This window comes from Dreissena polymorpha, chromosome 11, assembly GCF_020536995.1.
Source record: "Dreissena polymorpha isolate Duluth1 chromosome 11, UMN_Dpol_1.0, whole genome shotgun sequence".
NCBI classification, from domain to species: Eukaryota; Metazoa; Mollusca; class Bivalvia; order Myida; family Dreissenidae; genus Dreissena; species Dreissena polymorpha.
The window spans coordinates 47,593,045-47,609,203 of record NC_068365.1 but is presented as its reverse complement, the minus strand read 5'-3'; the positions used below and the strand labels follow the sequence as shown (position 1 = coordinate 47,609,203).

Sequence of the window (16,159 nt, the reverse complement as noted above, 5' to 3'; positions counted from 1 at the left end):
AGTCCTCCTCTTACTATACCATAAAGCAGTGTGTTCCTGTACTCCACGAGCAGTACATCTAGCTAAGTCCTTCTCTTACTATATCATAAAGCAGTGTGTTCCTGTACTCCACGAGCAGTACATCTAGCTCAGTCCTCCTCTTACTATACCATAAAGCAGTGTGTTCCTGTACTCCACGAGCAGCACATCTAGCTAAGTCCTCCTCTTACTATAATACAGAATTGGTACCGGGTGACGGACAACGGCGAGAGGCATCTTTGTCAACCTCAGTACTAGTCAGTAGTATCCTTTCATTTGCCCTCTCTATAAATGATCCCACCACATACGCTGCTGTTCAACCCAAAGTGTACTAGCTGCCAGTAGATTCCTTTCTGGTATCATATAGTAAGGAAGCTGACTAACGCATATAGCGATCGGTATTATATCCAGTCCCTCGCGAAGCCAATGAAACTAGTCTCCTGAAACCATAATAATGTTATTCAATATATGATGTCTTTTCTCTTTTCTGTGGCTTCAATCAATCATTCACGATCATCTTCAGGATAACATATATTTTGACCTGTGCGTCATTTAGATTATTCACAAGCTCCGTCTCAGCAGTCTTGATGCATATCCTCCACTCCAAATTGTTGTTTCCAATGCCTTCGAAAAAAACAGGTGTAACAAACAAAAATGTATGACTGGAATGTCCCTGTCTTGTAAATTCACATCTTTTGTGACAGAGGTCAGGAATGGGGGCCTGTTAACAAATACACAAGTCCCATATAGAGGGTCAGAAAGTTAAGCCTTTAAAATTGGCCAAGAAGTGGAGTATTTTGACTTTTGTAGATGGCATGAGATGGGCCTGTTTATTGATGATTACGTGATATTTTGGCATAGCGCTCATCATTACAGTAAGCCAATAGAAATCAGACGGCCCAATCAACCAATAGAAGTTGAAGAGAGCAAGTATTTATTTTCCACATACCTGTTATGAGCAACTGACCATAGTGGATCTTACTGATTACCAACAACGTGTGAGCTTTCTGAAATCTGACACACATCCGGACCGTCTTCAAGAGAATTCCTCTACGGCGGACAAGAATCTAAGTGAAAACTTCAAGAGCAAGGCAAACAAGTTCTTCCTAAATGGTACTTGATTATTATTGACACGGTCTTATTAATTTTTCGGCGAAGCTATTTAAACTAGATGTTCACCTTAAATGATCGTAACATAACTTCAGCAGACCTGAATGAATACATTTGAATATTTCATTGGCCGATTCGAGAAATATGCTCCAGAACTTTGTCCACATCTCTGCGTCGATGTACATCGTATATGATGTAACATTTATCAGTGTAAGGAATTCAAGACTACTCTCTGTATCGGTGTACAGCGTATATGATGTAACATTGATCAGTGTATTGAATTCAATACTACTCTCTGTATCGGTCAATAGCGATACATCGCTAATGTTATACTTGTTCTGTAAAACCGACATTAAATACAATGTGTATATGTATCGGTGTACAGCGTATATGATGTAACATTGATCAGTGTAAGGAATTCAAGACTACTCTCTGTATCGGTGTACAGCGTATATGATGAAAAAATTGACCTTTGACCTTGAAGGATGACCTTGACCCAAAAAGTTGTTTTTTTTACCTTTGACCTTGAAGGATTACCTTGACCTTGAAGGATGACCTTGACCTTGAACTTCCACCACTCAAAATGTGCAGCTTCATGAGAACGCCGCTTTGAAAAGAAAATATAAAAAATTGACCTTTGACCTTAGAGGATGACCTTGACCTTGAAGGATAACCTTGAACTTCCACCACTCAAATGTGCAGCTTCATGATAACGCCGCTTTCTAAAAAAATTTTATATTTATTTTGACCTTTGACCTTGTAGGATGACATTGACGGATAACCTTGACCTTGAACTTCCACCACTGGAAATGTGCAGCTTCATGAGATCGCCGCTTTGAAATTAAAAAAAAAGACCTTTGACCTTGAAGGATGACCTTGACCTTGAACCACTCAAAATGTGCAGCTAAATGAGAACGCCGCTTTGATTTGTTATTTTTTGACCTTTGACCTTGAAGGATGACCTTGACCTTGAAGGATGACCTTGAACTTCCACCACTCAAAATGTGCAGCTTCATGAGATACACATGCATGCCAAATATCAAGTTGCTATCTTCAATATTGAAAAATGTGTTTGTCAGAAACACTGTCCCCTTCTGCGCCACTTTTTTTACCTTGAAGGATGACCTTAACCTTTCACCACTCAAAATGTGCGGTTCCATGAGATACACATGCATGCCAAATATCAAGTTGGTATCTTCAATATTGCCAAATTATTCATAAAATGAGCGATTTTGGCCACATATATTTGACCTCTGACCTTGAAGGATGACCTTGACCTTAAACTTTCACCACTCAAAATGTGCAGTTCCATGAGATACACATGCATGCCTAATATCAAGTTGCTATCTTGAATATTGTCAAAGTATTCATAAAATGAGCGATTTTGGCCACATATATTTTACCTCTGACCTTGAAGGTTGACCTTGACCTTGAACTTTCACCACTCAAAATGTGCAGTTTTATGAGATACACATGCATGCCAAATATCAAGTTGCTATCTTGAATATTGAAAAAAGTATTCATAAAATGAGCGATTTTGGCCACATATATTTGACCTCTAACCTTGAAGGATGACCTTGACCTTGAACTTTCACCACTCAAAATGTGCAGTTCCATGAGATACACATGCATGTCAAATATATAAGTTGCTATCTTGAATATTGAAAAAGTTATTGCAAATGTTAAAGCTGGAGCAAACAGACCAATAGACAGGGCAAAAACAATATGTCCCCCACTGTAGTGTCTGGGGGACATAAAAATCCGCATCAAGCGAAAATGGGTCTTATGCCTTATGCGGCGAGCGTTGCTATAGCCCAGTCTGCGCATATCACGGTCTGGCCAGAAGATTCCTTATAATACCGCGAAGACTTGCGTGATGTTATAGTGGAGAGCGTAGCTCCTGACCACACTGCGCAATTGCGCAGACTGGGATTGAGCTACGCTGACCAAAACGCCATTAGACCCATTTTCGCATGACGCGGTGTTGAAAACGTGTGATTTGAATTTTTCGAAATAAAATGGAGTGTGTATCAAATACTAATATATCGATGATTAATAAATAAACTAAAAATAAGTGTTTTGAGGACACATGACTGTGATCTTCCATAGTATTATTTTTTTCTGCGAACATTATTGTGTGGTTTGAATATACCTGCGCTTTTTACAACACATATTATGCGATGGACATGCGGCTAACAAGTGAAAAACTATAACATTAAACCGTTGTTTTCAATTTAATGATTAAGAAACGTAAATTTTCTAACTTCATTTCATAAACAGGATATACGCCGAATATCTTTTTTAAAAGATAGTTTTGGTTATACGCGGTGGCTGTAGGCTTTTTCGGCCTCGGTTAAATCAGGCTAAATAGGGCCAAGGCTTTTTCGGCCTCATTTTTAATTTGAAGAGATTGGTGTAATCATTCTGGTCCATTCATTTATTGCTACGGGCTATTGTTTATTACAGTATTATGTTATCGGTATTTACATTTATTGTATCTGGCATCAATGTTTCATTTGTCATTTGTTTCAGGAATGTAGTCATCAAAATGAGCATTGAGAATGCTAGAGACGGCTGTGAAATAAAACAAACAATAAACTTGTTTTTCGTTTGCATATTTTTGGATGAATTTTAATTGATAGTAATAATAATGAATCAACACGTTTTAACAAAACAATACAGTATCGTAACACATATACATAAATTTATCACACACAAAAGTCGTATTTCCTTAATGGCATACTATCGTTGTGCTGTAAATTTTACTTCGGTTATTAAATTAAATTTATTTTATGGAGAATTAAAAACATTAACTAGCAAGTATATATAATTAAGTCATGGTCGAATAGAACAACAACTAAACACATCACATATAAATAAATGCATAAACACTCATAGATTGTAAACAAATTAAGTAATCACGTGGTTAACTGAACATCACCAAATACGTCGTCTGTCTCCATAGATGTCGCCCGTTCAGCCAGACAGCCTGGATTTATAAGGCATTTGATAGTACAATATTTGAAATGTTTATTCACAGCCTATTTACTGTATAACTACATATAAATTAGTACTTGTAAACTATAGGTAAATACATGTTTGAAATATAAAGTGTACCAAATGAAAGCACGTAGAATCTGTATCCTGGGCAGCAATGGATTGTCATTAACTTCAGGATCAAAGACTTCAGGATCAAAGAATTGAATGGAGAGTCTCGCGTATCTCATATGTCTTTTTTAGACCTTCTTAATAAGTATGCCAAAGAACTACCGGCCCCAGTGAAAGACCCATCCTTTCATCTGGGCTGCGAGGGATAGCTCCAGTAGCGCCTGCATTAGTGCTGAAATATGAAATGTAAAAGTTGCATTAAGAGTTGACTATAACAAGTTTAACCCCCCCCCCCAGCCCCCCAATGCTTTGCATCGACCGTTCCAAGGCGGTGACCCCAGCTTTATTCATTTATGTGTTTTGTATGGTGTTTTGTATTGTGCTGTATTGTGCTGTTTTGTGCTGTTTTGTACTGTTTTGGCAAATGGTCACTTGCCTTAAATAAAGGACCAACTAATTGTGTATAATGAGAATTCAATACTGCTCCAGCAGCTGGAGTTTCACTTCTTTATATAGTGTACCTTTTACATAAGAATAGATTGAATAACATACTAGCGCTACTAAATAATTAACAATAGGTAAAACTTACAAACGTTTCTACATGAATGATAAACGTAAAACAAGCCTACCTAAAAGTCCATGCCTTGGACAAGTGGGTCTTCACGCCACTGACCCGAAATGTGGCAAAAGACGGCGACCTAGTCAGCCTTCAGTCTTCCTGACATCATGACGAAGGGTAGGGACGCCTGCTTCTCAGGAATCATCGTGTCACAGGAAGCCGTTTATTGACAGCAGCTGGTAAAACGTCTTGCGGACGACGTGAAAGGTGCAGTCTGTGAACCAGCTGTTGGACTGCTCGAGCCGGATCAGCTTATCGGTGATAGTGAATATGATGTGGCGTTTGCCGTCCACCTGTCCATACCAGCGTAATAATGAAGACTGTGTCCACCTGTATTTATATATATATAATAAGAAAATTAATGTGCTATTACGATAAACCATTCTTCGGGAGGGCGCAAAAACAACAGCCATGGTGTCAGTCTTCAACTGAACAAGATTACATTACAACATACATATTTTCTCTATTTTATCTAAACATTGTACATATTATTTAAATATTTATTATATATTTAAATACATAGCTAGCATTACGCTTCAACTCCACTCGCTTCTTCGTCAGAGGGTGAGCAGGGAGATTTTGGGTCGCTGTAGTGTGGACAATGTCGCCCTATTGCGTTACATTCGCGTTCACGTCAGCCCTTTTTATCGCAGCACGCTCAACCTCCACACAGCGTGCTTCTGATAATACGAGGTCGTGTGAAATATAAAACCTCACAACCATTTCATGATCAGCATCAGCTGGAATATACAACCAATAAAATGTATTTATGAAAAATAATTACTTTATTTATATTATTAAAATGCAAATTATCTGGTACCTTAAGCATAGTTAACTGTACCATATTGGGAACGCGTTAAGTACACAATATTAGAAACGATTCCTGACATTTCAATTCAGCATTTCTCGAAAGCACGCTTAATATCACAGATGATGCGATAGAGAAATTTAGGAAGCCTTAAAAAGTCACTTAAGGTAAGGGGGAGATAACTTTTGAACAGGACTATAAGGACTGGCAACAAACGCTCTCATGGGAGCAACTGCTATCGGTGCATCTGCTGCTAGCGCAGAAATTACTGCTAAGAGTAACATTTGTTTGTAGACAGCGTAGTAATGCCGCAGTAAATCAGGCTAAAAAAGCGCGCAAGATGGAATTCAAAAATTGACAGATAATTCCTTTTAGAGTCTCAAGCGCGAGCCGGCAATCATCAGACCAAGTTTCATTAAGATTTGACAAAAATGTGGCCTCTATAGTGTGTTAACAAGGCAAATGTTGATGACGCATGACGAACGACGGACAAGGCGATCACAAAAGCTCAGCATGAGTACCTTTCGCTCAGGTGAGCTAAAAAAGGATAAATTCATCTCATGTCTGTTTTGATAAATTTAAAGCCAAGTTACATGTGTAGGAAAAGATAAACAGTTGTAAAAATGTAGCGCATAGTAAGCTTGCCTTGCACTGCCTTTTTGCATTATAATGGAACATTATATATGCAAGTCCTGATTGTGACTAATAACATTGTAATTAAGATATAAATTTGTCTATAAGATAAACAGTAGAACATAAAAAGCACATAAGGAGTCTGACTTGCATATTTTATGACCAAAAAGACGACATATTTGAAAAAGATCACAACTTAATTGTCCAACTTAAAGTATTGAAAAAAACCATTGTCTTGATCATTTTACAACTTTTTTTCTGAAAATACTTTAGCAACTCGAATGAAATATGTAATTTCGTAAAAACATGGTTTTATCTTATAAATAAGGTTTAAGATTGTGACCTGTAGATATTTGTACCCAGAAGCATCAATGGTTAAAATGTGACTTTGAAGGAGAATGCTGGGAATATCTTATAGGAATTTCACGGGAGTTCCTTTGGAGGCCACAGTGGCATAAACAAGACCAGAGAGGCGATCATAACGAGGTATTGGTGGCAAAAGCTTATACAGAGGGCATACAGAAATAGGTAAGCATACATTGTGGAAAAGGTGGAGATTGTTGAGCTTAAAAATAAAAATGCATCAGTTTATGCTTTTAACTTCTTGGATTTATTTATGTTTATGATGTGTATATTTATTCAATCTAGCCTTCAACGGTCACCAACACATCTCTTGAGAAAGGTGTAAAATTACGTTTAAATGTAAACATCCCTTTTGTTAAAATCTAATTAGACTCTAGAAATTCTTTGGAATATATTTTGTAAATGCATATTGAGGAAAAATTCGATCAAATGATGTATATTTATAAGTAAATTTTATTCTGATAATTTCATTTTGAAACTGTTTCTTAAATTACACGTCTTCAGCCTGATGCTGGTGCTTACGTATCTGTAACATACATCATACACATTAATCCAGTACGAATCGATTGCGATGCGACAGTCATGTGTGGCGGCAGTTTTTCATCTGCTACATTTATCACAAGGTGAGGCACGCCACTAGCATTACATGTCCGCTCGCCCTCTAAAGCTAAGAGATCCTCACTGTATTTCAGATTCTTGGTTACGCCGACATTATGATCCTGGCCTAAACACAGATACGCCGCCATGTATCTGTTGAGGAACGCAACCATCGTCTTGGTGAGAATCTTCACGGCGTCCTCCTAAATCTCTCCGATCCGTTACATCGTCATGTCGAATTTGGCAACGGTAATAACTTGCTCCACGTCGATGAGCGTTGGTAGCATCTTCTTGTTGTTCATGTCTGTTTTGTGTTGCTTAGTAAAACGTGTTTCGAGACCCTGACGGACGTTCACCAAAATCCTCATATACTCACATGTATTTTTACCTCTAAGTTCATGTCCATATTAACGAACATCCAAGAATTTTATGAAGTTCTTCGTGTAATTGAGTTAAGTTTTCACACTGTAAACATTAGTGTCCATAAAGTCAAGGATACTTTGGTAAGAACAAATCGTCAGGGCCTCCTGCACTGAGATGCCTTCGCCATATGCCGACACCATCATCCGGTAAACAGGCTTCGCCACGTTTGAAAGGGTCATGTCCATTACTTTATCATTCTTCCCTGCCTATTTAAGGTGCGCGCGGAAGTTCTGGAATGGTAGGAAAAAATGCGTGATATCTAAACGCTAGGTGTACAAGCGAGAACACGAGCATTTCATACCGCGTATGACACCGATGACGGAGGTCTACTTACGTCAAATATCAACCGCTCCGTTAACTCCTCTGGAACATCGAAGTAGCCACTTTCTTTTACCATCTTCCGGAGCTGTCCGGTAGACAGGGGTAGGAGGCTGGCAGAGCGTAGCACCTGCGGGAGCGATGTCGGACACGGTCGCGTCGTCAGACGAGATCACCCGTCACTTTCCTCTCTTGACGGCAGGCAGAATAACATGGTCGCTTTCGCCTGCGGCGACGATGTCCGACTCGGTCTCTTCCTCATTTGAATAGATCACCCGCCGTTTCCTTTAGATACGGAAGGCGGGAATACATGAACGTCGCTTTCGCTGTCAGGGGACGACAGCGGGCGCTTCTGGCTGTCTGGCGCCTCCTCCCCAGCGTCGCTCTCCGGGGCGCGACTGACAGTGGCCGACACTCGCCGAGGTGTGGCCAAACTGTGCATCGCCCGTTTCTCCCTGCCACTGCCAGCCTTCACTGGCATCTTCGGCGGAGAACCCTTAAACAACGACTTGGCAATGGGTCATCGACGCCTTTCCACAACCGGCGCTTATTCAAGATGAAGACGTTTAAAGCGCCGTGGCACCACGCGGAGAAGAGGCTCTTTCGGCGACGTCCATATGCCAGCTCCTGCGGGGATAATGTCGTGACCCCATTCCTCAGGGATAGCGTACACCTTATTTAAACATTTCCAACATAATCACATGTACAGTTGACACAAATACAACATATACATAGGAGTACATCTACATATTCATAGAAGTACATCTTATTAGAAAATAGGGTAGGTCCTTAGTAACAACATAGGCTTTCTCTGTATTGGGTTTTACATAACATAAACGTTACATTACATTACAAACAGCATTTTATTACAGATTATCGGTTTCGTAAATTGTACAGCAAAACGTAAAAAAATAAAGCAGAAATTGTGAACTAATAAAACTTCTCCACATACCTTAGAGGCGGTGTACATCCTGTCCGCTTGCAGACATCCTTCCGGGACCGCTTTGTACGCGGCGAATACTAATACAACATAGTTTTGTTTTACAAGTTTGAAGTTTACCTTCGCAAAAGCTTCCGTTACTGAATCCACGACTGGGCAATTGCTGCAGCACTTGGTCTGGTGTCGTAAGAGTCTGGGTCCATTGTATTTGCAGAAGCACCAATTGCAACGAAAATTGTTGCGATTGGTTCTTCATTAGTTGTGTCCTTCTTCGCTAGTCAGAGAATAGACTGAGCCATCTTGCTAATACTAAAACTACTACAAGTACCACTATTATAATAATATTATTATTAATTAATACTATTACTAATAATAATAATATTACTTATAATACTATAACTACTAATAATTATAATAATAGAAATACTACTTCTAATACTGCTAATAATACTACAACCACTAATTAAACTTATATTATTAAACATAATGATAATGACTTTAGTATTACTACTGATAATAATAAAACTACTGCGTGTACGAAAAATATTATTAATATAAATACTACGTCTAACTGAAATAAAAATACTATGTCAATTAATAACAAGAGCACCGCATAACGGGTGCCACGCTCGGCTGCGAAAGCGGGTCAGATTTATTTTAGAGGTCACAGTGACCTTGACCTTTGACCTAGTGACCCAAAAGTGGATGTGGCGTGTAGAACTCATCAAGTTGCATCTACATATGAAGTTTCAAAGTTGTAGGTGGAAGCATTTTGATTTAGAGCCTATGTTAAAGTTTTATATTAGAGGTCACAGTGATCTTGACCTTTGACCTAGTGACCCAAAAATGGGTGTGGCGTGTAGAACTCATCAAGGTGCAACTACATATGAAGTTTCAACGTTGTAGATGTAAGAACTTTGATTTTAGAGCTAATGTTAAGGTTTTAGCACGACGACTACGGCGGACGGCTGACGGCTGACGACGAGCTGGCTATGACAATACCTAGGGTTTTCTCCGAAAACCGCCGAGCTAAAAATTGTATTATTATTATTATTATTAAGTCTAGTTCTCCTCTATTACTATAATATTATACTATTAAGAGATGTGTTTGTCAGAAACACAATGCCCCCTATTGCGCCGCTTTGAAGCCATATATTTGACCTTTGACCTTGAAGGATGACCTTGACCTTACACCACTCAAAATGTGCAGCAAAATATCAAGTTGCTATCTTCAATATTGCCAAAGTTATCGCAAAACTTTAATCAGGGTTAAAGTTTTGGGACAGAATGACAGACAGGTCAAAAACAATCGATCCGGGGGCATAATAATAATGTAGTTCAATGTATATTTTGTATTTGTGCCAATTGTACATGTGATGATTTGGGTAATGTTTATATTAGGTGTATGGTATCCTAGAGGAATGGGGCCACGAAGTGATCCCTGCAGAAGCGAGCGTATGGACGTCTCTGAGCAAGACACTTATGCCACGGCGTGCCCTATTAACGATATAAAATCGTTGTTCATGGGTTCTCCGTCGAAGGTGCAAGTGAAGGCTGCCACTGGCAGTGGCAGCGATAACCGGCGCTGCCCAGTATGTCCACAACTCGGCGATTGTCAGTCACACCCCAGAGATACGCTAAGGTCTAGGCCACCACACAAAATGCCAAAAGCGCCTGCTGTCGTCCCCTGACAGATAAAGCGACCGCGTTGTTCCGCCTTCCGTCCCTAAAGGAAAGCGGCAAATCATCGAGTCAAGTGACGAAGAGATCGTGTCGGACATCAGTCCCGCAGGCGGAAGCGAAAGTGATCGCATTATTCCGCCTTTCATCCCCAAAGGAAAGTGACGGGTGATCGAGTCAAGTGACGACACGACCGTGTCGGACAATGAAGCAGACCACGAAAGCAACGAGAACGGGAGGCTGAATACGGGACAGCATCGTGTTCTCGCTCGTGTCCAACGTGATGCAAATTACGTACCGGTTTATGTTGTCGGCATTAGGCGAGGTCCTCTGCACAGGAGTTTAGTTAAATACCGAGACCCTTACGCTTGAGTCTTACCAAAGTGTCCTTAAAACAAAGGAAAAATATGTTTAAAGTGTGAAAACCAAACTTAATTACACAAAGGACTTCATTAAATTCTTGAATAGCCTTAAGATGGACATAACTCTCAATGTTAGATTTGACAATCGGCGGGAGTAAGAGAGGATTATGTGTCTCCTCGAAAATGTTAAAAAATCCGTACGGATCTGGAATCAGGTGTTACTAAGCAACATCGTGCGGAGATGACCAACAAGAAGATTTCAACGACGCTCCGCGAAGTGACCGAATGTCTTCGCACCGCAAAGAGCCATTCGACAAGCAGATGAAACGGAGCGGAGATATGAAGGAGGGCGCCGTGACGATTCTCACAAAGAAATTGGTTGCGTTCATCAAAAGATACATGACGGTGTATCTTTGTCTGAACCTTGGTCAGGGTGTCGGCGTATCCGAGAACCTGAAATACAGGGAGTATAACGCCGCTTTAGAGGGCGAGCGGTCATGTGAATCTATTGGCGAAGCTTATACCTTTTGATTATCATAGCAGAGCCGCATCGCATTCATTTCGTACTGGACTCGTATGTATGATTTATATTTTAAAGTCGGGCTTCAGCAATTTACTGTTAACGCTATGTCTGTGTAACAGGTGATCATTGCGAATAGTGTGTCGAAGGCAATGATAACCGCAAGTCCGCAACAGTTGAGGCAGCGGTGTCCAATCACGTACCTCAGGCGATGGCGAGTATGCCAGCCGATGTAATGCCTGCTGCTGAACACATTCCTTGTCTGGGCGTACGCCAACGAAAGCTTACGTCCTACCAACCTCATCGAGGACGCCGAAGCACCGTAGGGGAAGCAGATTCTAGAGCATTGCATCCCCGTCCGACTTTATGGACATTGAGAAGGATGCTGGACGAACACGGAAGGTCGATACACGTCGTACAACGCTCACTCGGGACAATACGCGACAACGCGTTGGCAGAAAATAATGGCTGCCAAAATCTTAAGGAACGAAGCAAAACGACAGAGGAAGCCGATGAACTACCTTGTGGAGCCGATGCTGACGGTGAGCTACCTGTCGCTGAACGATTTCTCTGTCAGGATAAAAAGTGCCCGCTCTTGAGCAAGTTTCGTGGGGCTAAGAAGTCACTCCAGAGCCCGTCCCTTACGCCGGACGACGAAATACTGAGGGATTTCGTCCGTGAACAGAACTGGCCCCTCATCAGACGCCGCCAAACCAATGACCAAGAACAGTGTCTTTGACATTGTGCCAATCAGGAAGGGGCAGATGATCGCGACTATCACGGCCTCCAATTCTCGTATGCGGAGGATAAGAAAAGGATGCTGAGCAGAGACACCAACTACATGTTCTTCATGAAAGAAAGAGTATTCTACTACAAACCATCCCCGATGAAGTCGGAGGTAAGGACCTCCTCTTTGACTCTGGGATCCGAAAAAGTGAAGAACGGGGAGAAAATAGATTTGTTGAGTAAGCAAATGTCTTGCCCCAATAGATTAGTAATGACACTGGTACTTTGGTAGTAGTGTGGTGGTGGTGGTGGTGGTCGTGGTGGTGGTGGTCGTGGTGGTGGTCGAGGTGGTGGTCGTGGTGGTCGTCGTGGTGGTGGTCGTGGTGGTCGTCGTGGTGGTCGTCGTGGTCGTGGTGGTGGTCGTCGTGGTGGTGGTCGTGGTGGTGATCGTGGTGGTGGTCGTAGTGGTGGTCGTAGTGGTCGTAGTGATAGTGGTGGTGGTCGAGGTGGTGGTCGTGGTGCCGGTCGTGGTGGTGGTCGTGGTCGTAGTGGTCGAGGTGGTGGTCGAGGTGGTGGTCGAGGTGGTGGTCGAGGTGGTGGTCGAGGTGGTGGTCGAGGTGGTGGTCGTGGTGAGGGTCGTGATGGTGGTGGTGGTCGTCGAGGTGGTGTTCGTGGTGGTGGTCGTCGTGGTGGTCGAGGTGGTGGTCGTGGTGGTGGTCGTGGTGGTGGTCGTGGTGGTGGTCGTGGTGGTGGTCGTGGTGGTGGTCGTGGTGGTGGTCGTGGTGGTGATCGTCGTGGTGGTGGTCGTGGTGGTGGTCGTGGTGGTGGTCGTGATGGTCGTAGAGGTGGTGGTCGTGGTGGTGGTCGTGGTGGTGGTCGTGGTGGTGGTCGTCGAGTTGGTGGTCGAGGTGGTGGTCGAGGTGGTGGTCGTGGTGGTGGTCGTGGTGGTGGTCGTGGTGGTGGTCGTGGTGGTGGTCGTGATGGTGGTTGTCGAGGTGGTTGTCGAGGTGGTGTTCGTGGTGGTGGTCGTCGAGGTGATGGTCGTGGTGGTGGTCGTGGTGGTGGTCATCGAGGTGGTGGTCGTGGTGGTGGTCGAGGTGGTCGTGGTGGTGGTCGTGGTCGTGGTGGTGGTCGTCGAGGTGGTGGTCGAGGTGGTGGTCGTGGTGGTGGTCGTGGTGGGGGTCGTGGTGGTGGTCGTGGTGGTGGTCGTGTTGGTTGTCGTGGTGGTGGTCGTGGTGGTGGTCGTGGTGGTGGTCGTGGTGGTGGTCGTGGTGGTGGTCGTGGTGGTGGTCGTGGTGGTGGTCGTGGTGGTGGTCGTGGTGGTGGTCGTGGTGGTGGTCGTGGTGGTGGTCGTGGTGGTGGTGGTCGTGGTGGTGGTGGTGGTCGTCGTGGTGGTGGTCGTCGTGGTGGTGGTCGTAGTGGTGGTGATGTAGTGGTGGTAGTGGTAGTAGTAGTAGTAGTAGTAGTAGTAGTAGTAGTAGTAGTAGTTGTAGTAGTAGTAGTAGTAGAAGTAGTAGTAGTAGTAGTAGTAGTAGTAGTAGTAGTAGTAGTAGTAGTAGTAGATTTGACTTATATCTCACAGTGGTGAGGATATAAACTGAAAGGAGAACAAGAGCTATCACCATAGGATGACTTATGCCCTTTATAAACGCCTGAAAGAAGTTATGAGCTTTTATCGAAACCTAAACGCAGATTTCGAAACCTAAACGCGGACCCTAAATTTAAGGTCAAGGTCACAGCTAGGGGTTAAAATTTGTGTGCGTATGGAAAGACCTTGTCCATATACACATGCATGCCAAATATGAAATTGCTTCACTGCAGCGACATAGAAGTTATGAGCATTTTTCGAAACCTAAGCTTTGTGCAAAGTTTGACGAACAGTCGGACGGATGTACAGTACGATCACTATATACCCGCATTCGGGGGCATAAAAAATCACATCCTTGAATTGTTGAATTTTTGTATTGGGATTCATACTTACAAAGCAAACATTAACATAAAATATAAATTTGTAATGGATAGTTAAAATCAAAATATTAACATACCTTTACAAAAATGATACTTCAAAACCTAGACTTCTACATGCTTGTCCCATTCCACACCCTGAAACTGCGACTGCAGACTTGGCATAGTACCGGTATACACTGAGGACCGAGTGCACACCAAGAAATACAAGGACATTCATGGAATATTATTCGCACCCGGGCACAAATACGAGGAAAATTAGATAACAACTACACAACAATACAGAACATACAGCAACATCGCAGGACTTGAACCAAATTTAATGCATTACCTAATATATGAACACATCTGAAGAGGATTGTAATGAAAAGAACGATTGTGTTATATTATTGCTATTCATCTAAAATAAATAGTGAGACTTTGAAGATTGCTTTCTACGGAGAAAGCTACGTTGTTCCTTTGACTAAATAGAGATGGATTCCAGATGTACGCACATTTAAGTGCTTATTTACATTCCTTAAATGTGTAAATCTTTTTTCAGGGAGGGAATGCAGGCAATGCTGTTGAGAGAGATGTTAGAAGAGAGGTTAATGTGGGGACTATATTTATATAGATTTTGTATTTATGGGTATACGTATAAGTTTTGTATTTTGTATTTAGGGGTATAAGACATATCAACAACGGAAGAGGATGTTACTACTGTGATATTTGCCTGTTTCCTATTTGCAACATGTGGGAGATGCAGCACGCGGCTCCACCAGCTTTGTGTCGTATACTGATAAATACATGACTAGGATATTTCCCCTGTAAACTATGTTCTATAAGAGATATAGAGGAGACAAAGGGAAAACAAATGACAATGCAAGGAACGGGCTCATTTAAGTGCAGATAAGGAGGGAATGTTTCTGAAAAGTTTACGTCAAATGTTGGGGAAAGTGTTGACGCCTTAATGAGTTTTTTGTTGATGTAACTATTCTGCTTGTGTTTGTGACATATACAAAGTTTGTGCTGTTTTTAAATGTAAAATATTCTGAAAACTTAGAAAAGTGACTCATCATATGCAATAAATATTCAAAGGAATATTATAGATGTTTGATTCAATGTCACTATCATCTTGTTGAAAACTTTTGCTGTTTCGCATAAACAACAAAATTTAGAAATTTAGTATTCTAAAAATCTGGTGATAATTCTGAATGTAAATCAACATTCAACATATTTGTAACTTGACCTTGTTGAGCTTTTAGAATAATCTTCTAAGAAATTAATCTAATCTTTAGAATAGTCTCTTTTTGTGCACAGGTAGTGAAATTATCTCAAATATAAAAATAAATACATAACACGCACACTTGTATAAAAATGTTTTGTTTTTCAAATCCCTAGATTTCTATAATACATAATTGGAAGACAACAATACAACAAGATATGTGTTTGTCAGAAACACTATGTCCCCTTTTGCGCCGCTTTGAAGCTATATATTTGATCTTGAAGGATGACCTTGACCTTTCACCACTTAAAATGTGCAGCTCCATGAGATACACATGCATGCCAAATATCAAGTTGCTATCTTCAATATTGCAAAAGTATTGCAAATGTAAAAGTTGGGGCAAACAAACAAACACATAAACAAACAAGCAAACCAACAGAAAGGGCAAAAACAATAAAGACTAAAAGTGGGGGAGGGTCGGGGGGGGGGGGGGGTCGGGTCGTTGCGGGGGTTGGGATGGGGGGGGGTCGGGGTTGGTTGGGGGTCGGGTATAGTTTTATTTATATATATTATTTATATAGCTTCGATTTATTAAAAAAAAAAATAAGTGGGCAGGTCAGATAACTATACTACTCAAAATTTGCTAAGGATCACTTTTAATAGTATGTGTAATTTGAAGTTCACCTCTAGCTAGATTCAGCCAGCGTCAGGAATCAATGATAAATCAATACAAAAAATAAAATCAAAAACACACATTCTTATATC

At 41.5% G+C, this 16,159-nt stretch overlaps 1 long non-coding RNA gene across 2 annotated transcripts; it reads right to left on the bottom strand.

The window, feature by feature from the left end:
- Positions 1–3,727: 3,727 nt before the first annotated feature.
- LOC127851863 (uncharacterized) lies at positions 3,728–12,741 on the bottom strand. Of its 2 annotated transcripts, XR_008035992.1 has the most exons (4): positions 8,014–12,741; positions 5,389–7,909; positions 4,866–5,185; positions 3,728–4,468 (listed from the first exon to the last, which is right to left on the bottom strand). It is a non-coding gene; the product is annotated as an uncharacterized LOC127851863 (long non-coding RNA). The 2 variants fall into 2 exon arrangements; XR_008035991.1 differs by having other exon boundaries at positions 5,389–9,433.
- Positions 12,742–16,159: the final 3,418 nt, after the last annotated feature.